General features: G+C 47.7%; 1 protein-coding gene across 2 annotated transcripts in view; it reads right to left on the bottom strand.

Annotated features, from left to right (window-relative positions):
- Positions 1–26,486, bottom strand: part of ptchd1 (patched domain containing 1) — a 128,580-nt gene that overhangs the window by 71,266 nt on the left and 30,828 nt on the right. The window contains exon 1 of one of the 2 annotated variants that reach the window (XM_038802794.1): positions 14,378–15,332. The exons of the other annotated variant lie outside the window; for it this stretch is intronic. The gene's annotated coding sequence lies outside the window, so the exon portion shown is untranslated. Of the gene's footprint in view, positions 1–14,377; positions 15,333–26,486 lie in introns of those variants that run through there. 2 annotated transcript variants of the gene reach the window in all.

The raw sequence follows: 26,486 nt of genomic DNA, 5'->3' as shown, positions 1-26,486 counted from the left end.
TATAATGGCCGTGCCACAATGGGGGGCTACTGCTTGGCAAGAGACCTGCTCTTGATTGAGTATCAAGCTCCAAGACTACTAGTCGACGTAAATATGAGATGTTTATAGCTTAGGCAACGATGTAGTTAGGGAGGTCACAGGCTAACTCGTCACAAAACCTGTATTTGTCAAACTGTATCATTTATCAAAATACTTGTATTATCTTTTTTCTTTAAATAAATTGCGTATATATTTTACCATACAGATCTGTGTCTATTTTAATAAATAAGAGCTAAATAAATAAATAAAAGTATATCCTGTAATCCCGGGGCAGCAACATTGGGAACAAACTCACCTGCTTTCTCAGAAAGGCTCTAATCTGAAGGTATCCACACTCATTTCCATTTGCAAACTGGGAACCCTCCGCCAGCTCCGACAAGTCTGTAAGTACCCCCCCCCCGGCAAACAGGTGCTCAAAGCATCTAATCCCCAGCTGGTGCCACTCCCGAAACCTACCATCTAGTCTCGCTGGTTCAAATCTGTGGTTGTGGCAAATCGGTGCCTTCGTAATCATGCCCTCCACCCCAAAGTGCTGCCGGCACTGATTCCACACCCTCCGTGTAGAGATTTCCACCCGATTCGATGAATATCTATTTTGCGAGAACGAGGCGCCGAATCCAGTGCCCTCAAAGTGGTCCCCTTACATGAGGCTTCCTTCACTCATCTCCATGCCGACCCCTGGTCCTCCATCCACCTCGGGATCATGGTAATGTTTGCAGCCCAGTAATAATTTTGTAAATTTGGGAGCACCAGGCCTCCTCGTCGTCTATCTCTCTCCAGGAAAGCTCTCTTGGTTCGAGGAATCTTCCCTGCCCACAGGGTCAGCTTATTAACATTCTTAAAGGATGATTTTGCAAGAAAATTGGGAAACTCTGGAATACAAACAAAAACTTCGGCAGAACCACCATTTTTAGTCTGAACTTTAGGGCAGTGGCAATACATCCCATCTCTTGAAATCCTCCCTCATCTTCTCCACGATACTCGCCAAATTTAACTTATGGTGTTGGGCCCAGTCTCGTGCCAAATATACCCCAGCTATTGGAAACTCGACCTCACCAGAACGGAAGCTTACTCAAACTATCCTTCTGCCCTCTGGTGCTAATCAGGAACAAATCAACACCAAGGCACTCTGCAGGATTTGATACATACAGTAGGAGATCATCCGCAAATAGGGAAACCGGTTTTCCACGCCACCCCCCCTCACCCCTCACCCTGCTCCATACCATGCCATTTCCTAGAGTTGTGGACAGCCATCTCCAATGGCTCGATCGTAAGGGCAAAGTGCAATGGGGAGAGCGGGGACCCTTGTCTCGTCCCACGCTGCAAAGAAAAATACTTAGAGCTGACTCCATTTAACAAGATGCTTTGTGAACTTGCACAATAATGTGACCCAGTTTAGAAACCCCTGTCCAAACCCAAACCACTCCAGTACATCAAGCAAGTACGCCCACTCCACCCGGTCAAATGCCTTCTCCGCATCCATAGACACCACCATTTCCACCTCCCCCCCCCCCCCCCCCCCCTCCATTGGCATCATGATCACATCCAATAGCCTCTGTGCATTTGTTGTTAATTTTCTTTCCTTAACAAGCTCCATCTGGCCTTCCCCAACCATGTACAGCACACACCCTCTATTCGTGTAGCCAAACCTTTGCCAGAAGTTCCGCACCAACATTCAATAGTGAGATTGGCCGGTAAGACCCACACTGTTCAGGGTCTTTGTCCTTCTTCGAGGTGAGTGAAATAGACTCCTGCGACAAGGGGGAGCTCACCTTCTTCCAGCACTTTGTTATACATTCGCACCAACAAGGGACCCAGCAGCGACCCAAATCGCTTACGGAATTCGGCGAAAAATCCATTTGGGCCCGGGGCTTTCCCGGAGTGCATCGACCCCACAACTTCATCACCTCCAGCAGCCCTACTGGAACCCCCAGCCCCTCTGCTCTTACCTGTTCTATCTTCGGGAACTCCAACCTACCCAGAAAGCATCTTCTTCCCTTGTCCCCCGGTGGAAGTTCCGACACGTATAGTTACCGATACGAGGTCTCAAAGATTCCTTTAATCCCCTCTGGCTCTGTTACCTCTTTCTACCCCTCATCCCTCAACCTACCGAACTGCCTCGACACCGTCTGTTTCCTCAACTGGTGAGCAAGCATCGTGCTGGTCTTCTTCCCGTATTCATACACCACCCCTCTAGCTTTAGGCAGCTGCCTCACCGCCTTTACGGTAGCACAGTGGTTAGCACTGTTGCTTCACAGCACCATGGTCCAAGGTTCGATTCCTGGCTTGGGCCACTGTCTGTGCGGGGTCTGCACATTCTCCCCGTGTCAGCGTGGGTTTCCTCCGCGTGCTCTGGTTTCCTCCTACAAGTCTGAAAGACGTGCTGTTAGATGAATTGGACATTCTGAATTCTCCCTCAGTGTACCCAACAGTCGCCAGAATGTGTTGATTCGGGAATTTTCACATTAACTTCATTGCAGTGTTAATGCAAGCCTACTTGCAATAATAATAAAGATTATTATTATAAAAGTTTATTATTATTTTCAGTAGAAACCAGTCTAAACTCCATTTGAAGCCTCTGTCACTCCTACAGTAGCGCCTCCTCGGGCAAAGTTACCACACAGATCAGCCACAATGTCTTCCCCCTACGAAAGCCACCTTCTTGCTGATCAACACAGCCACCCCTCTCGTCTTCATGTCAAGCCCCGAATGAAAGACCTGACCCACCTAGCCCTTCCCTAGTCTCGTCTGATCCGCCACTTGAGTTGCCTGTAAGAATAGTACGCCCGACTTTAGATTCTTCAAATGTGTAAACACACGCGGCCTCTTAACAGGTCTATTTAGTCCCCAAATGTTCCAAGCCAACATCCGGGTTAGGGGATTTTCTTCTTATCCAGGAATCTGTGCAGGTGCACCACCATCACCCTCAGCTGCTCACCCACCTATGACTTCTTCCTCAGCGCTCTACGAGCTCAATCGACCTCGAAGGGATGATCAAAGACTCTCTCTCCCTTCACGTTCCGCAGCATATGTGCAACATATGCAGAATGTGGGAGGAAAGGGTCACCTCTAGTGTCCCTTCTGACTACATCTGCGGGAAGTGCACCCAACTCCAGCTCCTCGAGAGCCGCGTTAGGGACCTGGAGCTGGAGCTGGATGAACTTCGGATCATTCGGGAGGCGGAGGAGGTTATTGAGAGGAGTTATAGGGAGGTAGTCACACCTCAGGTAAAAGAAGAAGGTAGATGGGTTACCGTCAGGGGAGGGAGAGGGAACCGGCAGTCAGTGCAGGGATCCCCTTTGGTCGTTCCCCTCTATAACAAGTATACCGTTTTGGATACTGTTGCGGGGGACGACTTACCAGGGGTAAGCAATAGGGCACAGGTCTCTGGTACAGAATCTGTCCCTGTTGCTCAGAAGGGAAGGGAGAAGAGGAACAGAGCACTTGTCATTGGGGACTCCATAGTTAGAGGAACAGACAGGAGGTTCTGTGGGAACGAAAGAGACTCACGGTTGGTGTGTTGCCTCCCAGGTGCCAGGGTTCGTGATGTCTCTGATCGTGTTTTTGGGATCCTTAAGGGGGAGGGGGAGCAGCCCCAAGTCGTGGTCCACATAGGTAGGAAGAGAGATGGGGATTTGAGACAGAAATTCAGGGAGCTAGGGTGGAAGCTGAGAGCTAGAACAAAGAGAGTTGTTATCTCTGGGTTGTTACCCGTGCCACGTGCTAGTGACGTGAGAAATAAGGAGAGAGAGGAGTTGAACACGTGGCTACAGGGATGGTGCAGGAGGGAGAGTTTTGGTTTCCTGGATAATTGGGGCTCATTCTGGGGTAGGTGGGACCTCTACAAACAGGATGGTCTTCACCTGAACCAGAGGGGTACCAATATCCTGGGGGGGGAGATTTGCTAGTGCTCTTCGGGGGGGTTTAAACTAATTCAGCAGGGGGATGGGAACCTAAATTGTAGTCCCAGTGTACAGGATGTTGAGAGTAGTGAGGTCAGGGATAGGGTTAAAAGTTCGAAAGAGGGCACCGGCAAGCAGGACGCTGGTCTACTTCAACGCCAGGAGCATCCGGAATAAGGTGGGTGAGCTTGCAGCATGGGTTGGTACCTGGGATCTCGATGTTGTGGCGATTTCGGAGACATGGGTAGAGCAGGGACAGGAATGGTTGTTGCAGGTTCCAGGATTTAGATGTTTCTGTAAGAACAGAGAAGATGGTAAAAGAGGGGGGGGGGGGGGTGTGGCATTGTTAATCAAGGAAAGTATTACGGCGGTAGAAAGGACCTTGAGGACTCGTCTACTGAGGTAGTATGGGCCGAGGTTAGGAACAGTAGAGGAGAGGTCACCCTGTTGGGAGTTGTCTATAGACCTCCGAATAGTTCCAGAGATGTAGAGGAAAGGATTGCAAAGATGATTCTCGACAGGAGCGAGAGTAACAGGGTAGTTGTTATGGGGGACTTTAACTTTACAAATATTGACTGGGAATACTATAGTTCGAGTACTATAGATGGGTCAGTTTTTGTGCAGTGTGTGCAGGAGGGTTTTCTGACACAGTATGTAGACAGGCCAACAAGGGGCGAGGCCACATTGGATTTGGTACTGGGTAATGAACCCGGCCAGGTGTTAGATTTAGATGTAGGTGAGCACTTTGGTGATAGTGATCACAACTCGGTTATGTTTACTTTAGCAATGGGCAGGGATAGGTACATACCGCAAGGCAAGAATTATAGCTGGGGGAAAGGCAATTATGATGCTATTCGGCAAGATTTAGGATGTATAGGATGGGGAAGGAAACTGCAGGGGATGGGTACAATCGAAATGTGGAGCTTTTTCAAGGAACAGCTACTGCGTGTCCTTGATAAGTATGTACCTGTCAGGCAGGGAGGAAGTTGTCGAGCAAGGGAACCGTGGTTTACTAAGGAAGTTGAAGCACTTGTCAAGAGGAAGAAGAAGGCTTATGTTAGGATGAGACATGAAGGCTCAGTTAGGGCACTTGAGAGTTACAAGTTAGCCAGGAAGGACCTAAAGGGAGAGTTAAGAAGAGCGAGGAGAGGACATGAAAAGTCGTTGGCGGATAGGATCAAGGAAAACCCTAAGGCTTTCTATAGGTATATCAGGAACAACAGAATGACTAGAGTAAGATTAGGGCCAATCAAGGATAGTAGTGGAAAGTTGTCTGTGGAATCAGAGGAGATAGGGGAAGCGTTAAATGGATATTTTTCGTCAGTGTTTACACTGGAGAAAGACAATGTTGTCGAGGAGAACACTCAGGTTCAGTCGACCAGGCTAGATGGAATTGAGGTTCAAAAGGAGGAGGTGTTAGCAATTTTGGAAAATGTCAAAATAGATAAGTCCCCTGGGCCAGATGGGATTTATCCTAGGATTCTCTGGGAAGCCAGGGAGGAGATTGCACAGCCTTTGTCCTTGATCTTTATGTCGTCTTTGTCGACAGGAATAGTGCCGGAAGACTGGAGGATAGCAAATGTTGTCCCCTTGTTCAAGAAGGGGAGTAGAGACAACCCTGGTAATTATAGACCTGTGAGCCTTACTTCGGTTGTGGGTAAAATGTTGGAAAAGGTTATAAGAGATAGGGTTTATAATCATCCTGAAAAGAACAAGTTGATTAGCGATAGTCAACACGGTTTTGTGAAGGGTAGGTCATGCCTCACAAACCTTATTGAGTTTTTTGAGAAGGTGACCAAACAGGTGGATCAGGATAAAGCTGTTGATGTGGTGTATATGTATTTCAGTAAGGCGTTTGATAAGGTTCCCCACGGTAGGCTATTGCAGAAAATAAGGAAGTATGGAATTGAAGGTGATTTAGCGGTTTGGATCAGTAATTGGCTAGCTGAAAGAAGACAGAGGGTGGTGGTTGATGGCAAATGTTCATCCTGGAGTTCAGTTACTAGTGGTGTACCGCAAGGATCTGTTTTGGGGCCACTGCTGTTTGTCATTTTTATAAATGACCTGGAAGAGTGTGTAGAAGGATGGGTTAGTAAATTTGCAGATGACACGAAGGTCGGTGGAGTTGTGGATAGTGCTAAAGGATGTTATAGGATACAGAGGGACATAGATAAGCTGCAGAGCTGGGCTGAGAGGTGGCAGATGGAGTTTAATGCGGAAAAGTGTGAGGTGGTTCACTTTGGAAGGAGTAACAGGAATGCAGAGTACTAGGCTAATGGCAAGATTCTTGGTAGTGTAGATGAACAGAGAGATCTCGGCATCCACTTACATAAATCCCTGAAAGTTGCCACCCAGGTTAATAGGGCTGTTAAGAAGGCATATGGTGTGCTAGCCTTTATAAGCAGGGGGATTGAGTTTCGGAACCACAAGGTCATGCTGCAGCTGTACATAACTCTGGTGCGGCCGCACCTGGAGTACTGCGTGCAGTTCTGGTCACCACATTATAGGAAGGATGTGAAAGCTTTGGAAAGGGTTCAGAGGAGATTTACTAGGCTGTTGCCTGGTATGGAGGGAAGGTCTTACGGGGAAAGGCTCAGGGAATTGAGGTTGTTTTCGTTAGAGAGGAGAAGGCTGAGAGGTGACTTAATAGAGACATATAAGATAGTCAGAGGGTTAGATAGGGTGGACAGTGAGAGTCTTTTTCCTCGGATGGTGATGACCAACACGAGGGGACATAGCTTTAAATTGAGGGGTGATAGATATAGGACAGATATCAGAGGCAGTTTCTTTACTCAGAGAGTAGTAGGGGTGTGGAACGCCCTGCCTGCAACAGTAGTAGACTCGCCAACTTTAAGGGCATTTAAGTGGTCACTGGATAGACATATGGATGAAAATGGAATAGTGTAGGTCAGATAGGCTTCAGATGGTTTCACAGGTCGGCGCAACATCGAGAGCCGAAGGGCCCATACTGCGCTGTAGTGTTCTATGTCTATGTTCTATATTATGTGGCCTGCAAGCCCTCGATCCCCACCAACAGTCCAACTATACAAAGGTTTTTGCGTCTCTCGCGGTTCTCAAGATCATCAACCTTGTCACGCAGCTTCTTATGACTTTCTGCCACTAAGGTAAATTCTGCTTCCAATTAGACCAGCCGGTCCTTGTGGTCAGCCACAGACTCCTCCATTTTTTGCAGCGACGTTCCCTCCGATTCAAGCTTTTGCTCCAACCTTTCCACAGCCACCCAGATCGGATCCCTTACCCTGGCCAGATCTTCTGAGGTTTCAATCCTTTGTTTCTTAAAGGGGAGTGTTCAAAGTCAACCAGTTGGTCGGTTGACCACAGTGCCGGAAGAGCCGCCTCGGAGCCCACCGCTCATGAAGGCCTCCCGGTCAGCCTGCAGCCGCTTTTTTTACACTCATCTTGGTCAGGTGAGTAACGGATATACTGCGATGAGAAGAAACCTTCACCCCTCACTTTTTGCTCCTCAATCCTGCCTCGTTCGGCCACCTAATTAGCTGTATCAGGTCGAATTGCCCTACCTCACGCGGGAGCCACCAGGTACATGACTGTGTACGGCAAGGTCGCCACCGGAAGTCTCTCCAAGGATTCATTCTTCAAACTTTCCTATTTCTCACCAAAAGCTGTCTCTCAACAGCAGCATCCAAAAACACAGCATCAGCTTTTACATGTAGGCTGGCGATACCCAACTCTACCTCACCACCACCTCTTTTGGCTGGCTCTGCTGCCTGATCTGTCACTTTGCTAATCAAACATTGGATAAGCAGAAATTTCCTCCCATTAAACAAGTTATTGTCTTCACTCCAGGACTTCCAGTGGTGACATGTAGGAGGAGTTGCACATTGGGCGGCTCCCACCAGAGTCCTCGGTTTTAGGCCTTTTTCACCCGATTTTTGAGAATTCACATGGAAACTTGTCCCAATTGAAAGTTGGTTATGAGAGGATGACTAAGAACCCACAAAGGAATACTTTGAAGAAAGGTGCGATGGCTAGTCCGCCGGCAGGGTTGAGTTCAGTCAGGGATGTAATGGTTGGAAAGATGGCTGAGGTGAGCTCTCCGGGTGGGACTGCTTCGTAACGATGGTTGCGATGATGGCAGCTGAGTTTGAGAAGCGGTTTAGTAAACATTTCGAGCGGCATGGGTGGGAAATACTGGAGAGTCTTAAGCAGTTGGTGGAGGACACATTGGTCCCGATCAAAGGCCGGTTGGAAGGATGTCGGAGATGGTGCGGAAGCATGGAGAGGTATTGAATGGGGTGGAGGCGGCGCTGTCAAGGCACAGTGACCAGCTCGTGCCTCTGGAGGCTGAGCTGATGAAGGTGGAGGACAGCAATAAGGGTCTGAGAACAAAGGTCGAGGACCTGGAAAAAAGTGGAGCTTATGTTTTCCAAGGGAAGTGCTGGTGGGCTATGGGTTTTGTATTTTCTCTGTTTTACTTGGAGCCCTTTATTCTTTTGGTATTATGGTACTGTTAATTGAAAATTGCTTTGAGGTATTAAAGTGGGAGGGCTCCTTGGGTTTGGTTTTTTTTTGTTGAAAATTGGGTGAGGAAAACTCTGGCTGGGTGTGGGGTTGCAACCTTACTAGCAAACTGCAGTTCGCTAATAAACGGGAGCAAGGTGGCGGGGGGGGGGGGGGGGGGGCTGCGGCCCATGATCCTGTTCTTGCCAGTTTCGGTGCGCCGAGGAGGTGTGAATAGTCGGGGGTGGAGGTAGGAGCAGGTTCAAGAGGAAGCTGGTGGTGGGTTTTGGGATAGGGGATGGGGAAGGTTGCTGACAGTGACTGAGTTTTGTTCTGTGTCCCATCTGATGGGTGGGGCCAGGTGCCATCTTGGGTGGGGGCTGTTGGTTGGTGAATGGTGGGGGATGGGAGCATCCCTCATGGGGGTGATGGTTGATCCAAGGGGGGTGGGACACTGGGAGACCCCGATTCGGTTGGTGACGTGGAATGTGTGTGGCTTCGGGGCCTGGTAAAACGGGTGAGGAAATGCTCATTTGAAGAACTTAAGGGCTAATGTGGTGCTTGCGGGTGAAGGACTGGGTTAGGATCGGTAAGGGTTGGGTAAGACAGATATTTTACTCGGGCTTTGATAGTAGGGCCCGGGGAGTGGCCATCCTGATCAATAAGAGAGTCTAATTTCAAATATAGAAGGTGGTGGCAGATCAGGAGGGCGTATATGTGCTGGTCCCGGGGGTGCTGGAGGGAAGATTGGTAGTTTTGGTTCATGTATATGCTACAAATTGGGATGATGTAGAGTTAATGATAAGGGTGGTGGCGACTATCGGGATATAGTTACCCCATCAATTGATCCTGGGGATTGATTGGAATACGGTCTTGGTTCTGAAGGTGGACTCCTCCAGGTCTATGTCCCCTTCGGGAGGGGAGGGGCAAAGGTGTTGGTGGCATTTATAAGAGAGATTGGGGCGATTGATCCGTGGCGGGTTCTGCACCCTGGGCTCAAGAGATTCTTTTTCTCACAGGTGAGTAAGCTTTATTATGGGGAGGTCTCTGTCGCTGGGGGTTTGGTGATCAGAATAATCGGCAATTGTTAATTCAGATCCTGCCTCGCACCTGGTGATCCAACATTTGGCCTGGAGTTCAGATGTAGGGCTGTTAGCAGATCTGGAGTTTTGTGTAAGGGTGGCGAGGGCAATTATTGTGTATGTAGGGTTTAACAAAAATGGGGAGATTTTGCCCTCAGTGCTGTGGGAGGCAGTGCTGCGAGAAGATAATTGCATACAAGGTGCGGGCTGATAGGGAGAAGCGTCAGTGGCAGGTGGATGAAATTCTGAAGATGGACAGGAAATATGTGAAGAACCCTACCGCGAACTATTGTCTAGTATGAAGAAACTTCAAATGCAGTTTAACCTGTTGACCAAGGATAAGGTGGTGCACCAGCTGGAGAGGGCTAGGGTGGCGATGTATGAATATGGAGAGAAGGTTAGTTGCTTGTTGGCTGGCCAATTGAGGCAGCAGCAAGTTCCCGAGAGATTGTTCAGGTGTGGGATACGGGAGGTTGGCTAGTGGTCACGCCTGAGGTGAATGGGGCGTTTGAGGCATTCTATAGGAGGTTGTACAGGTCGGAACCAAAAGAGGATGAGTCGGGCATGGGGTAGTTTTTTGGAGGGGTTGGAGTGTCCTACATTGGATGAGGAAGATCGGGAAGGGTGAGAAGAGCGGAGGAAGTTCGGAAGGCAATCGGAAGCATGCAGACAGGCAATGTGCCAGGGCCAGACATCTTCCCAGTGAAAGTTTAATGAAGGTTTGCTGACCGGTTGATACCACTGCTAGCAGAGGCATTTGTGGACTCAATGGCTCAGGGGTGACTCCCGGAGACGACGATGCCAGCATTTAGGAAGGATAAGGACCCGGTGGAGTGCGGGTCGATTCAATCTCTTTATTGAATGTAGAGCTAAGATCCTGGTGTTCAGGTTGGAGGCGTGTCTCCCGAGCATTGTTGGGAAGGATCAGAGTTTGTGAGGGTGCAGGCACGCGGGATTGGGCTCGGCTTCGGAAATTAAACTTTATGAGTCTGGTGGCTGGGGGTGTTAAGGCAGGCCGACAGAGGTGGGACAGCCTCCGTTCGTCCTTGGCAGGCGAGGTTGCGAGGATCCGGCGAATGATCCTGCAGAGGACCGGCAATCTGAGGGCTCGGCCTCATCTTTTTATTTTTGGGCAACAAATGCGGAGGTGTTGGACTGGTGCAGTGATCAGAAGGCAGTTTGGGTGAGCATGGAATCAGGTTCATGTAGGGGCTAGGGGCTGCAGGCTCTGGCGACAGCCTCGCTTCTGGTCTCTCCAGGGAAATATTTGGCAAAACTGATGGTGGTCGCCACATTGTAAATATGGCGGCAATTCCAGCAGCATTTAAAATTAGGTAGAATGTCAAAATTGGTGATAAGAACACGTTTCGAGCCGGCAAGACTGGATGCCAGGTTTTGAGGCTGGGCAGACAAGGGGTTGGAAGACATAGGGGACTTGTTTCTGGATGGACGGTTCATTACCCGGGGGAGTCATCAGACAAGTTTGGGCTTTCACCGTCGAAAAAGCTTAGATATCTGCAGGTGAGGGACTTTCCAAGGAAGGTCATCCCATCATTTCTGGTAGAGCTGCCAGCCTCACTGTTGGAAAAGATTCTGTCGCTCGCAGGGATGTAAGAGGCCTCAGAAATCTACAGGATACTGGTGGAGATTGCATCCCTGGTGGGGACTGAGGCCAAGTGGGAAGGGGAGTTGGGGGTGGAACTGTTTAAGGGGGTGTGGTATGAGACCTTGCATAGGATGAACGTGTCTTCGATGTGTGGGAGATTGGGACTGATACAGTTGAAGGTAGTGCACCGGCCACACTTAACTAGGGCGAGGATGAGTCAGTTGTTTGAGGGGGTTGGAAGTGTGAGCCTTGTGGGAGGGGCCTGGCAAATCATATGCATTTGTTCTGGGCACGTCCTGAGCTGGTGAGATTTTGCGTTTCCTTCTTCAGCACCATGTCAACAATTCTACAGATGGCATTGGAGCCCAGTCCCCATATTTGGGCTGTCAGACCTGCCGGAGCTGCTGACGGATATTGGGGCGGATGTCTTAGCCTTCGCCTCGCTGATCACTCGTAGGTGGCTGCAGTTGTAGTGGAGGTCAGCTTCTCCAGCCAATGTCTCAGTATGGCTGGGGATCTTACGGAGTTTTTGCATCTTGAGAAAATTAAGTACACATTAAGCTGCGCAGTTGAGGGGTCCTATTAAATAAGGCGGCCTTTCATTCTGCTTCTTAAATAGCTAGTCACTGTCAGCTGTTGGGGGATGTCAGTTTTGTTTGTGAAGTGGTTTATTTTATTGTTCTGAGGGAAGGGCTGTAGATGCCATATACATGGACTTTAGTAAGGCATTTGATAAGGTTTCCCATGGCAGGTTGATGGAAAAAGTGAAGTCATATGGGGTTCAGGGTGTACTAGCTAAATGGATAAAGAACTGGCTGGGCAACAGGAGACAGAGAGTAGTGGTGGAAGGGAGTGTCTCAAAATAGAGAAGGGTGACTAGTGGTGTTCCACAGGGATCCGTGCTCGGACCACTGATGTTTGTGATCTACATAAATGACCTGGAGGAAGGTATAGGTGGTCTGATTAGCAAGTTTGCAGATGATACTAAGATTGGTGGAGTTGCAGATAGCGAGGAGGACTGTCAGAGAATACAACAAAATATAGATAGATTGGTGAATTGGGCAGAGAAATGGCAGATGGAGTTCAATCCCGGCAAATGCGAGGTGGTACATTTTGGAAGATCAAATTCAAGAGCGGACTATATGGTCAATGGAAGGGTCTTGGGGAAAATTAATGTGCAGAGAGATCTGGGAGTTCAGGTCCATTGTACCCTGAAGGTGGCAACGCAGGTTGATAGAGTGGTCAAGAAGGCATACAGCATGCATGCCTTCATCGGACGGGGTATTGAGTACAAGAGTTGACAGGTCATGTTACAGTTGTATTGGACTTTGGTTAGGCCACATTTGGAATACTGCGTGCAGTTCTGGTCGCCACATTACCAGAAGGATGTGGATGCCTTGGAGAGGGTGCAGAGGAGGTTCACCAGGATGTTGCCTGGTATGGAGGGTGCTAGCTAAGAAGAAAGGTTCTTTATAGAACCTTAGTTGGAAAGACGGAGGTTGAGGGGGGACCTGATTGAGGTCTACAAAATTATGAGAGGTATGGACAGGGTGGATAGCAACAAGCTTTTCCCAAGAGTGGGGGTGTCAGTTACAAGGGGTCATGATTTCAAGGTGAGAGGGGGAAAGTTTAAGGGAGATGTGCGTGGAAAGTTTTTTACGCAGAGGGTGGTGGGTGCCTGGAACGCTTTACCAGCGGAGGTGGTAGAGGCGGGCACGATAGCATCATTTAAGAAGCATCTAGACAGGTATATGAATGGGCGGGAACAGAGGGAAGTAGACCTTGGAAAATAGGAGACAGGTTTAGATAAAGGATCTGGATCGGCGCAGGCTGGGAGGGCCGAAGGGCCTGTTCCTGTGCTGTAATTTTCTTTGTTCTTTGTATTCATTAAAAATCATTCAATAAAAATATATATTTTTTAATTCACTGCCAGCCACAAACACCACTCCCCAGCCAATGACTCTACCCTTCGCCTTGGCCAGTGCTGTAGATTGAACCAGAATGCTTGCAACCTTGTCATCCTATTTGACCCGGTGCAGAGTTTCCAACCACAGCCTTCTTTTATCGTCAGTCCCTTTGGAATCAAGGACGACCGGCTTTCACTCTGCTTTAGTGGGTTTTGAGATGACCGAAGTCCAATGTAGATTCCACCTCTTGCATGGAGATGGTGCTTGAAGGATTGAGACACCACAACTTCACCTCTGCATGTTTCTGATGGAATCTCTATAAACTCTCCCGTCTCCACACTGCCTCAGGTCATCAGCTGCTGAAACTCTCATCTATATCCCCATAAACATCTCTAAACATAACTATTTCAATGCTCTCCTGGCCACTGCTCAACCCCAGCATCTAAATTTATCCTCATCCGATATTCTGCTGGCTATAACCTAACCAAGTCCCGTTAATCCATCGCTGTGTTTGCTGACCTACACTGGTTCTCCTTTGGCACCCAGTCTGAAAATGCCTCAATTTAAACATTCTCGTCATCTACAAAACCCGCCATGGCTTCTTCCCTATCTTCCAACCTTCTCCAGCCCACATACCTGCATGATCTCTGTGCTCCTCCAGTGTAGCCTCTTGTGAACCCAGTTTTCAGTGCTTCCTCATTAGCAACTGTGACTAACTGACTAGGGCCTAAACTTTGGAAGGATCTCCCTAAACCTTTCCACCTCTTTGTGGGCAAAGCAGGACAAAGAAAACACTGCAAAGACATTCCAAAGTTCTCCGTGGAGCACAGCAGCATTGACATTAATGACTGGGAAGAGTGTGCTAACAATCGTTCAAAATGGCAACAACTTGTCCATCGAGCTGCGTTACACTTTGTGTCCCAACGTCCTAATTGTGAGGTCGAGAAAGAAAGGTAAGGAAGCAAATTCTGCATTCTGGATCCCACTACCCCCTGTGCCCAAAGACCTGCGGGTCAAATCTACCTCTTGTACCATCTTATACTACCTTATGTGCTTCAGTGTCAATTTGTTTTTGATAATGCTCCTGTGTGTGAGAGAGAGCAATAGGGAAAAAAAGCATGAGATAGAGGAAAGTGACAGAACGATAGGTAGATACAGCCAATGAAATCCACTCTGTCACTGCTGTAATTCAGGAAACACAGCAGCCAAGTAATGCACAGTAATTTCCCCCAAACAGCTTTAGTGATGGTAGTTGAGGGATAAATGCTGGTCAGAACATTGCCTTTATATTCTTCAAAACATATCACAGGATGTTATGCATCCACCTGAAAGGGTAGAAAGGCTGTTAGTTTGATATCTCACCTCTAACTTTGCAGCACGCCCTCAGTACTAGAATATCAGCTGGGATTATTCGCTCTAGTTATGGAAGGGGACTTGAACTCACCACATTCTGGCTCGGAGGACAGAATACAACTAATGAGCCAAGGCAGAGGGAGATGGGGGTGTTTGGTTGGATTGGAGAGGGAATTTGAAGCTTTTGGATAATATCTGGATAGTTTAAATGCAAGGTATGAGGGTGATATCTGACAATATAGGAGCACTTGGACAGTTTGAGTGGGAATCAATGTCTTAAAATGTTAAAGGAGCATCTGATGGCACTTGGATGATATGATGCTGGATATCAGAATAGGCGAGTACCTGAGGGAACAAGGATACACATCAGATGATATCTGATGCTGTGAGGCGGTAATCTGATGCTTTAAGGTGCATATCTGAGCGTGCCATTTTGATGGCCAGCTTCAAATGGCCAACCTTCTACGGAAGGACAAAGAAAACACTACAAAGACATTCCAAAGATCATGGAGCACAGCAGCATTGGCATTAATGACTGGGAAGAGTGTGCTAACAATCATTCAAAATGGCAGCAGCTTGTCCATTGAGCTGCGTTACACTTTGTGTCCCAAACGACCTAATGATGAGGCTGAGAAGGAAAGGTAAGGAAGCAAATTCTGCATTCTGGATCCCACTACCTCTTGTAGCCAAAGATCTGCGGGTCAGGAATTGGCCTGTTCAGTCATATGAAGACCCAGAGCAGAAACTCATGGCCTTGAGTAGACATCATCCTTGAATTCAGGGACGGCTGACGATGACAATCTGGCAGTATCTGATCTACTGGAGGGTGAATCTGATTATATGAAATTAGGTTTCCGATAAGTGTGGCTAATTGATAAAAGAATGTGAATCTAAAGGAATTTGGGTGGTATGAGCTGGGAATTTAATAGTACGAGATGTGTATCTGCTGGTTTATAGGTGTGTGTTGGTTGTTCAGATTAGGTGGATTGACCATGCTAAAATTACTCCATAGTGTCCAAAGATGTGCAGGTTAGGTTAGAATCATTACAGCGCAGAAGGAGGCCATTCGGCCCATCAAGTCTACATCGACCCTCTCAAAGAGCACACCACCTAGGCCAACGCCCCCACCCTATCCCTGTAAACTAGTAACCCCACCTAACCTTTTTGGACACTAAAGGGCAATTTATCATGACAAATCTACCTAACCTGCACATCTTTGGACTGTGGGAGGAAACCAGAGCACCCGGAGGAAAACCACGCAGACACAGGAAGAACGTACAAACACCACACAGCCAGCAACCCAAGGCTCGGGTCCCAGGCGCTATGAGGCAGCAGTGCTAATCACTGTGCCACCATGTCACCTATTGATTCCATTCTACAGTGCAATGGTGGGCATCAGATGGGAATCTGATAGGATGAGAAAATATATTTGATGTGTTAAAATGGATATCTGATGGGTTAGGGTGGATACCTGGTGGGTTTGGGTGAATATCTGATGGGTTTGGGGAGGTATCTGATGGGTTAGGGCGAGTGTCTATTGGGTTAGGATGAGTATCTGGTATGGTAACAGATAGGTTAGGGTGAGTATCTGATGGGGTATCAGATGGGTTGGGGTGGGTATCTGATGGGTTAAGATGGGTCTCTGATGTGTGTCTGAGTATCTGATGGGTTCGGATGAATATCTGATGGATTCGGGTGAATATTTGATGGGTTCAGGTGAGTATCTGATGGGTTCGGGTGAGTATCTAATGGATTTGGGTTAGTATCTGATGGATTTGGGTTAGTATCTGATGGGTTAGGCTGAGTATTCACTGGCTTCAGCTGAGTATCTGATGGGCTAGGGTGAATATCTGAGGGTATCAGATGGGCTAGGGTGAATATCTGATAGAGTATCAGATGGACTAGGGTGAATATCTGAGGGTATCAGACGGGCTAGGGTGAATATCTGATAGGGTATCAGATGGGCTAGGGTGAATATCTGATAGGGTATCAGATGGGCTAGGGTGAATATCTGATAGGGTATCAGATGGGCTAGGGTGAATATCTGAGGGTATCAGATGGGCTAGGGTGAATATCTGATAGGGTATCAGATGGGCTAGGGTGAATATCTGAGGGTATCAGATGGGCTAGTGTGAATATCTGAGGGTATCAGATGGGCTAGGGTGAATATCTGATAGGGTATCAGATGGGCTAGGGTGAATATCTGATAGGGTATCAGATGGGCTAGGGTGAATATCTGATGGGTACTGTCGTGTATCAGATGGGTTAAGGTGAGTATCCGATGGATTTGAGTGAGTGTCCAATGGGTTCGGGTTGGTATCTCATGGGTTCGGGTGAGTATCTGATAGGTTTGAGAGTATCCGACGGGTTCGGATGAGTATCTAGTTGGTTCAGTCAGTATCCGATGGGTTCAGGTGTGGATCTGACGAGTTCGAGTTAATTTCTGATGGGTTAGGATGAGTATCTCATGGGTTCAGGTGACTATCCAATGGGTTAGGATGAGTTAGGGTGACTATCCGATGGGTTAGGATTAGCAACGGGCTGGGCAACAGGAGACAGAGAGTCGTGGTGGAAGGAAGTGTCTCAAAATGGAGAAGGGTGACTAGTGGTGTTCCACAGGGATCCGTGCTCGGACCACTGTTGTTTGTGATCTACATAAATGACCTGGAGGACGGTATAAATGGTCTGATTAGCAAGTTTGCAGATGATACTAAGATTGGTGGAGTTGCAGATAGCGAGGAGGACTGTCAGAGAATACAACAAAATATAGATAGATTGGAGAGTTGGGCAGAGAAATGGCAGATGGAGTTCAATCCAGGCAAATGTGAGGTGATGCATTTTGGAAGATCAAATTCAAGAGCGGACTACATGGTCAATGGAAGGGTCCTGGGGAAAATTGATGCACAGAGAGATCTGGGAGTTCAGGTCCATTGTACCCTGAAGGTGGCAACACAGGTTGATAGAGTGGTCAAGAAGGCATACAGCATGCTTGCCTTCATCGGACGGGGTATTGAGTACAAGAGTTGGCAGGTCATGTTACAGTTGTATAGGACTTTGGTTAGGCCACATTTGGAATACTGCATGCAGTTCTGGTCGCCACATTACCAGAAGGATGTGGATGCTTTGGAGAGGGTGCAGAGGAGGTTCACCAGGATGTTGCCTGGTATGGAGGGTGCTAGCTATGAAGAAAGGTTGAGTAGATTAGGATTGTTTTTGTTGGAAAGACGGAGGTTGAGGGGGGACCTGATTGAGGTCTACAAAATTATGAGAGGTATGGACAGGGTGGATAGCAACAAGGTTTTCCCAAGAGTGGGGGTGTCAGTTACAAGGGGTCACGATTTCAAGGTGAGAGGGGGAAAGTTTAAGGGAGATGTGCGTGGAAAGTTTTTTACGCAGAGGGTGGTGGGTGCCTGGAATGCTTTACCAGCGGAGGTGGTAGAGGCGGGCACGATAGCATAATTTAAGAGGCATCTAGGCAGGTATATGAACGGGCGGCAACAGAGGGAAGTAGACCTTGGAAAATAGGAGACAGGTTTAGATAAAGGATCTGGATCGGCGCAGGCTGGGAGGGCCGAAGGGCCTGTTCCTGTGCTGTAATTTCCTTTGTTCTTTGAGTATCCGATAGGTTAGGATGAGAATTCGATAGATTAGGATGTGTATCTGGTGGGTTAGGATGAGTATCCGGTGGGTTAGGATGAGTATCCGGTGGGTTAGGCTGAGTATCCGGTGGGATAGGATGAGTATCCGATGGGTTAGGATGAGTATCCGGTGGGTTAGGATGAGTATCCGATGGGTTAGGATGAGTATCCGGTGGGTGAGGATGAGAATCCGATGGGGTAGGATGAGTATTCGATGTGTTAGGATGAGTGTCCGGTGGGTTAGGGTGAGTATCCAATGGGTTCGGGTGAGTATCCGATAGGTTAGGATGAGTATCCAATGAGTTCGGGTGAGTATCTGATGGGTTAGGATGGGTATTCGATGGGTTAGGATGAGTATTCGATGGGTTAAGTATTCGATGGGTTAGGATGAGTATCCGGTGGGTTAGGATGAGTATTTGATGGGTTAGGATGAGTATCCAGTAGGTTAGGATGAGTATTCGATGGGTTAGGATGAGTATCCGGTGGGTAAAGATGAGTATCCGATAGGTTAGGATGAGTATCCAGTGGGTTAGGATGAGTATCCAATGGGTTCGGGTGAGTATCCGATAGGTTAGGATGAGTATCCGACGGATTGGAATGAGTATCCGACAGATTAGGATGAGTATCCGACGGGTTAGGATGAGTATCCGATGGATTAGGATGAGTATCCGACGGGTTAGGATGAGTATCCGATGGGTTAGGATGAGTATCCGATGGGTTAGGATGAGTATCCGATGGGTTAGGATGAGTATCCAACAGATTAGGATGAGTATCCGATGGGTTAGGATGAGTATCCGACAGATTAGGATGAGTATCCGATGGGTTAGGATGAGTATCCGATGGGTTAGGATGAGTATCCGACGGGTTAGGATGAGTATCCGACGGGTTAGGATGAGTATCCGATAGGTTAGGATGAGTATCTAGTTGGTTCAGTGAGTGTCCAATGGGTTCGGGTGTGGATCTGACGAGTTCGAGTTAATTTCTGATGGGTTAGGATGAGTATCCGATAGGTTAGGATGAGTATCCGATGGGTTAGGATGAGTATCTGATGGGTTACGATGAGTATCCGATGGGTTAGGATGAGTATCCGATGGGTTAGGATGAGTATCCGGTAGGTTAGGATGAGTATCTGGTGGGTTAGGATGAGTATCCGGGGGGTTAGGATGAGTATCCGGTGGGGTAGGATGAGTATCCGATAGGTTAGGATGAGTATCTAGTTGGATCAGTGAGTGTCCAATGGGTTCGGGTGTGGATCTGACGAGTTCGAGTTAATTTCTGATGGGTTAGGATGAGTATCCGATAGGTTAGGATGAGTATCCGGTGGGTTAGGATGAGTATCCGATAGGTTAGGATGAGTATCCGATAGGTTAGGATGAGTATCTAGTTGGATCAGTGAGAGTCCAATGGGTTCGGGTGTGGATCTGACGACTTCGAGTTAATTTCTGATGGGTTAGGATGAGTATCCGATAGGTTAGGATGAGTATCCGATGGGTTAGTATGAGTATCTGATGGGTTACGATGAGAATCCGATGGTTTAGGATGAGTATCCGATTGGTTAGGATGAGTATCTCATAGGTTAGGATGAGTATCTGGTGGGTTAGGATGAGTATCCGGGGGGTTAGGATGAGTATCCGGTGGGGTAGGATGAGTATCCGGTGGGGTAGGATGAGTATCCGGTGGGTTAGGATGAGTATTTGATAGGTTAGGATGAGTATCTGGTGGGTTAGGATGAGTATCCAATGGGTTAGGATGAGTATCCGATAGGTTAGGATGAGTATCCAATGGGTTCTGGTGAGTATCCGATAAAGTTAGGATGAGTATCCAATGGGTTCGGGTGAGTATCCGATATGTTAGGATGAGTATCCAATGAGTTTGGGTGAGTGTCCGATGGGTTAGGATGAGTATTCGATGGGTTAGGATGAGTATTCGATGGGTTAGGATCAGTATCCGATGGGTTAGGATGAGTATTCGATGGGTTAGGATGAGTATCCAATAGGTTAGGATGAGTATTCGATGGGTTAGGATGAGTATCCGGTGGGTTAGGATGAGTATCCGGTGGGTTAGGATGAGTATCCGGTGGGTCAGGATGAGTATCCGATGGGTTCGGGTGAGTTTCCGATAGGTTAGGATGAGTATTCGATGGGTTAGGATGAGTATCCGGTGGGTTAGAATGAGTATCCGATGGGTTAGGATGAGTATTCGATGGGTTCGGGTGAGTATCCGGCAGGTTAGGATGAATATCCGGTGGGTTAGGATGAGTATCCGGTGGGTTAGGATGAGAATCCGATGGGTTAGGATGAGTATTCGATGTGTTAGGATGAGTATCCGGTGGGTTAGGATGAGTATCCTATGGGTTCGGGTGAGTATCCGATAGGTTAGGATGAGTATTCAATGAGTTTGGGTGAGTATCCGATGGGTTAGGATGAGTATTCGATGGGTTAGGATGAGTATTCGATGGGTTAGGATGAGTATCTGGTGGGTTAGGATGAGTATTCGATGGGTTACGATGAGTATCCAATAGGTTAGGATGAGTATTCGATGGGTTAGGATGAGTATCCGATAGGTTAGGATGAGTATCCGGTGGGTTAGGATGAGTATCCAATGGGTTCGGGTGAGTATCCGATAGGTTAGGATGAGTATTCGATGGGTTAGCATGAGTATCCGATGGGTTAGGATGAGTATCTGGTGGGTTTGGATGAGTATCCGGTGGGTTAGGATGAGTATCCGGTGGGTTAGGATGAGTATCCGATAGCTTAGGATGAGTATTCGATGGGTTAGGATGAGTATCCAGTGGGTTAGGATGAGTATACGGTGGGTTAGGATGAGTATACGGTGGGTTAGGATGAGTATCCAGTGGGTTAGGATGAGTATCCAATGGGTTCGGGTGAGTATCCAATAGGTTAGGATGAGTATTTGATGGGTTAGGATGAGTATCCAATGGGCTCGGGTGAGTATCCGATAGGTTAGGATGAGTATCCAATGGGTTCGGGTGAGTTTCCGATAGGTTAGGATGAGTATCCAATGAGTTTGGGTGGGTATCCGATAGGTTAGGATGAGTATCCAATGGGTTCGGGTGAGTATCCGATAGTTAAGGATGAGTATCCAATGAGTTTGGGTGAGTATCCGATGTGTTAGGATGAGTATCCGATCGGTTAGGATGAGTATCCGATGGGTTAGGATCAGTATCCGGTAGGTTAGGATGAATATTTGATGGGTTAGGATGAGTATCCAATAGGTTAGGATGAGTATTCGATGGGTTAGAATGAGTATCCGGTGGGTTAGGATGAGTATCCGATGGGTTAGGATGAGTATCCGGTGGGTTAGGATGAGTATCCGGTGGGTTAGGATGAGTATCCGGTGGGTTAGGATGAGTATCCGATGGGTTAGGATGAGTATCCGATGGGTCAGGATGAGTATCCAATGGGTTCGGGTGAGTATCCGATAGGTTAGGATGAGTATTCGATGGGTTAGGATGAGTATCCGGTGGGTTAGGGTGAGTATCCGATGGGTTAGGATGAGTACTCGATGGGTTAGGATGAGTATCCGGTGGGTTAGGATGAATATCCGGTGGGTTAGGATGAGTATCCGGTGGGTTAGGATGAGAATCCGATGGGTTAGGATGAGTATTCAATGTGTTAGGATGAATATCCGGTGGGTTAGGATGAGTATCCAATGGGTTCGGGTGAGTATCCGATAGGTTTGGATGAGTATCCAATGGGTTCGGGTGAGTATCCGATAGGTTAGGATGAGTATCCAATGAGTTCGGGTGAGTATCCGATGGGTTAGGATTGTGAATTCGATGGGTTAGGATGAGTATTCGATGGGTTAGGATGAGTATCCGGTGGGTTAGGATGAGTATTCGATGGGTTAGGATGAGTATCCAATAGGTTTAGGATGAGTATCCGATGGGTTAGGATGAGTATCCGGTGGGTTAGGATGAGTATCGATAGGTTAGGATGAGTATCCGGTGGGTAAGGATGAGTATCCTATGGGTTAGGATTAGTATCCGTTGGTTAGGATGAGTATCGGTGGGTTAGCATGAGTATCGTGGGTTAGGATGAGTATCCGATGGGTTAGGATGAGTATCCGATGGGTCAGGATGTGTATCCGATGGTTCGGGTGAGTTATCCGATGGTTAGGATGAGTATTCGATGGGTTAGGATGAGTATCCGGTGGGTTTAGGATGAGTATCGATGGGTTAGGATGAGTATCCGATGGTTAGGATTAGTATCCGGTGGGTTAGGATGAGTATCCGGTGGGTTAGGATGAGTATCCGGTGGGTTAGGATGAGTATCCGGATGGGTTAGGATGAGTATCCAATGGGTTAGGATGAGTATCCGATGGGTTAGGATGAGTATCCGACAGATTAGGATGAGTATCCGATGGGTTAGGATGAGTATCCGATGGGTTAGGATGAGTATCCGACGGGTTAGGATGAGTATCCGACGGGTTAGGATGAGTATCCGATAGGTTAGGATGAGTATCTAGTTGGTTCAGTGAGTGTCCAATGGGCTCGGGTGTGGATCTGACGAGTTCGAGTTAATTTCTGATGGGTTAGGATGAGTATCCGGTGGGTCAGGATGAGTATCCGATGGGTTCGGGTGAGTTTCCGATAGGTTAGGATGAGTATTCGATGGGTTAGGATGAGTATCCGGTGGGTTAGGATGAGTATCCGATGGGTTAGGATGAGTATTCGATGGGTTAGGATGAGTATCCGGCGGGTTAGGATGAATATCCGGTGGGTTAGGATGAGTATCCGGTGGGTTAGGATGAGAATCCGATGGGTTAGGATGAGTATTCGATGTGTTAGGATGAGTATCCGGTGGGTTAGAATGAGTATCCAATGGGTTCGGGTGAGTATCCGATAGGTTAGGATGAGTATTCAATGAGTTTGGGTGAGTATCCGATGGGTTAGGATGAGTATTTGATGGGTTTGGATGAGTATTCGATGGGTTAGGATGAGTATCCGGTGGGTAAGGATGAGTATCCGGTGGGTTAGGATGAGTATCCAATGGGTTCGGGTGAGTATCCAATGGGTTCGGGTGAGTATCCGATAGGTTAGGATGAGTATTCGATGGGTTAGCATGAGTATCCGATGGGTTAGGATGAGTATCCGGTGGGTTAGGATGAGTATCCGGTGGGTTAGGATGAGTATCCGGTGGGTTAGGATGAGTATCCGATGGGTTAGGATGAGTATTCGATGGGTTAGGATGAGTATCCGGTGGGTTAGGATGAGTATACGGTGGGTTAGGATGAGTATACGGTGGGTTAGGATGAGTATCCAGTGGGTTAGGATGAGTATCCAATGGGTTCGGGTGAGTATCCGATAGGTTAGGATGAGTAGTTGATGGGTTAGGATGAGTATCCCATGGGTTCGGGTGAGTATCCGATAGGTTAGGATGAGTATCCAATGGGTTCGGGTGAGAATCCGATAGGTTAGGATGAGTATCCAATGAGTTTTGGTGGGTATCCGATAGGTTAGGATGAGTATCCAATGGGTTCGGGTGAGTATCCGATAGGTTAGGATGAGTATTCGATAGGTTAGGATGAGTATCTGGTGGGTTAGGATGAGTATCTGATGGGTTGCGATGAGTATCCGATGGGTTAGGATGAGTATCCGATAGGTTAGGATGAGAATTCGATAGGTTAGGATGAGTATCCGGTGGGTTAGGATGAGTATCCGATGGGTTACGATGAGTATCCGATGGGTTAGGATGAGTATACGGTGGGTTAGGATGAGTATACGGTGGGTTAGGATGAGTATCCAGTGGGTTAGGATGAGTATCCAATGGGTTCGGGTGAGTATCCGATAGGTTAGGATGAGTAGTTGATGGGTTAGGATGAGTATCCCATGGGTTCGGGTGAGTATCCGATAGGTTAGGATGAGTATCCAATGGGTTCGGGTGAGTATCCGATAGGTTAGGATGAGTATCCAATGAGTTTTGGTGGGTATCCGATAGGTTAGGATGAGTATCCAATGGGTTCGGGTGAGTATCCGATAGGTTAGGATGAGTATCCAATGAGTTTGGGTGAGTATCCGATGGGTTATGATGAGTATCCGATGGGTTAGGATGAGTTTTTGATGGGTTAGGATCAGTATCCGGTGGGTTAGGATGAGTATTCGATGGGTTAGGATGAGTATCCGGTGGGTAAGGATGAGTATCCGATGGGTTAGGATTAGTATCCGGTGGGTTAGGATGAGTATCCGGTGGGTTAGGATGAGTATCCGATAGGTTAGGATGAGTATCCGGTGGGTTAGGATGAGTATCCGGTGGGTTAGGATGAGTATCCGATGGGTTAGGATGAGTATCCGATGGGTCAGGATGAGTATCCGATGGGTTCGGGTGAGTATCCGATAGGTTAGGATGAGTATTCGATGGGTTAGGATGAGTATCCGGTGGGTTAGGGTGAGTATCCGATGGGTTAGGATGAGTATTCGATTGGTTAGGATGAGTATCCGGTGGGTTAGGATGAGTATCCGGTGTGTTAGGATGAGTATCCGGTGGGTTAGGATGAGAATCCGATGGGTTAGGATGAGTATTCAATGTGTTATGATGAATATCCGGTGGGTTAGGATGAGTATCCAATGGGTTCGGGTGAGTATCCGATAGGTTTGGATGAGTATCCAATGGGTTCGGGTGAGTATCCGATAGGTTAGGCTGAGTATCCAATGAGTTCGGGTGAGTATCCGATGGGTTAGGATGTGAATGCGATGGGTTAGGATGAGTATTCGATGGGTTAGGATGAGTGTCCGGTGGGTTAGAATGAGTATCCGGTGGGTTAGGATGAGTATCCGATGGGTTAGGATGAGTATCCAATGGGTTAGGATGAATATCCGATGGGTTAGGATGAGTATCCGACAGATTAAGATGAGTATCCGATGGGTTAGGATGAGTATCCGATGGGTTAGGATGAGTATCCGACGTGTTAGGATGAGTATCCGACGGGTTAGGATGAGTATCCGATAGGTTAGGATGAGTATCTAGTTGGTTCAGTGAGTGTCCAATGGGCTCGGGTGTGGATCTGACGAGTTTGAGTTAATTTCTGATGGGTTAGGATGAGTATCCGGTGGGTCAGGATGAGTATCCGATGGGTTCGGGTGAGTTTCCGATAGGTTAGGATGAGTATTCGATGGGTTAGGATGAGTATCCGGTGGGTTAGAATGAGTATCCGATGGGTTAGGATGAGTATTCGATGGGTTAGGATGAGTATCCGGCGGGTTAGGATGAATATCCGGTGGGTTAGGATGAGTATCCGGTGGGTTAGGATGAGAATCCGATGGGTTAGGATGAGTATTCGATGTGTTAGGATGAGTATCCGGTGGGTTAGAATGAGTATCCAATGGGTTCGGGTGAGTATCCGATAGGTTAGGATGAGTATTCAATGAGTTTGGGTGAGTATCCGATGGGTTAGGATGAGTATTTGATGGGTTAGGATGAGTATTCGATGGGTTAGGATGAGTATCCGGTGGGTAAGGATGAGTATCCGGTGGGTTAGGATGAGTATCCAATGGGTTCGGGTGAGTATCCAATGGGTTCGGGTGAGTATCCGATAGGTTAGGATGAGTATTCGATGGTTTAGCATGAGTATCCGATGGGTTAGGATGAGTATCCGGTGGGTTAGGATGAGTATCCGGTGGGTTAGGATGAGTATCCGGTGGGTTAGGATGAGTATCCGATGGGTTAGGATGAGTATTCGATGGGTTAGGATGAGTATCCGGTGGGTTAGGATGAGTATACGGTGGGTTAGGATGAGTATACGGTGGGTTAGGATGAGTATCCAGTGGGTTAGGATGAGTATCCAATGGGTTCGGGTGAGTATCCGATAGGTTAGGATGAGTATTTGATGGGTTAGGATGAGTATCCCATGGGTTCGGGTGAGTATCCGATAGGTTAGGATGAGTATCCAATGGGTTCGGGTGAGTATCCGATAGGTTAGGATGAGTATCCAATGAGTTTTGGTGGGTATCCGATAGGTTAGGATGAGTATCCAATGGGTTCGGGTGAGTATCCGATAGGTTAGGATGAGTATTCGATAGGTTAGGATGAGTATCTGGTGGGTTAGGATGAGTATCTGATGGGTTGCGATGAGTATCCGATGGGTTAGGATGAGTATCCGATAGGTTAGGATGAGAATTCGATAGGTTAGGATGAGTATCCGGTGGGTTAGGATGAGTATCCGATGGGTTACGATGAGTATCCGATGGGTTAGGATGAGTATACGGTGGGTTAGGATGAGTATACGGTGGGTTAGGATGAGTATCCAGTGGGTTAGGATGAGTATCCAATGGGTTCGGGTGAGTATCCGATAGGTTAGGATGAGTATTTGATGGGTTAGGATGAGTATCCAATGGGTTCGGGTGAGTATCCGATAGGTTAGGATGAGTATCCAATGGGTTCGGGTGAGTATCCGATAGGTTAGGATGAGTATCCAATGAGTTTGGGTGAGTATCCGATAGGTTAGGATGAGTATCCAATGGG

The sequence above is a fragment of the Scyliorhinus canicula genome, chromosome 7 (assembly GCF_902713615.1).
Source record: "Scyliorhinus canicula chromosome 7, sScyCan1.1, whole genome shotgun sequence".
Lineage (NCBI taxonomy): Eukaryota > Metazoa > Chordata > Chondrichthyes > Carcharhiniformes > Scyliorhinidae > Scyliorhinus > Scyliorhinus canicula.
The sequence above is the reverse complement of the archived record's forward strand: the minus strand, read 5'-3'. Positions and strand labels throughout refer to the sequence as shown.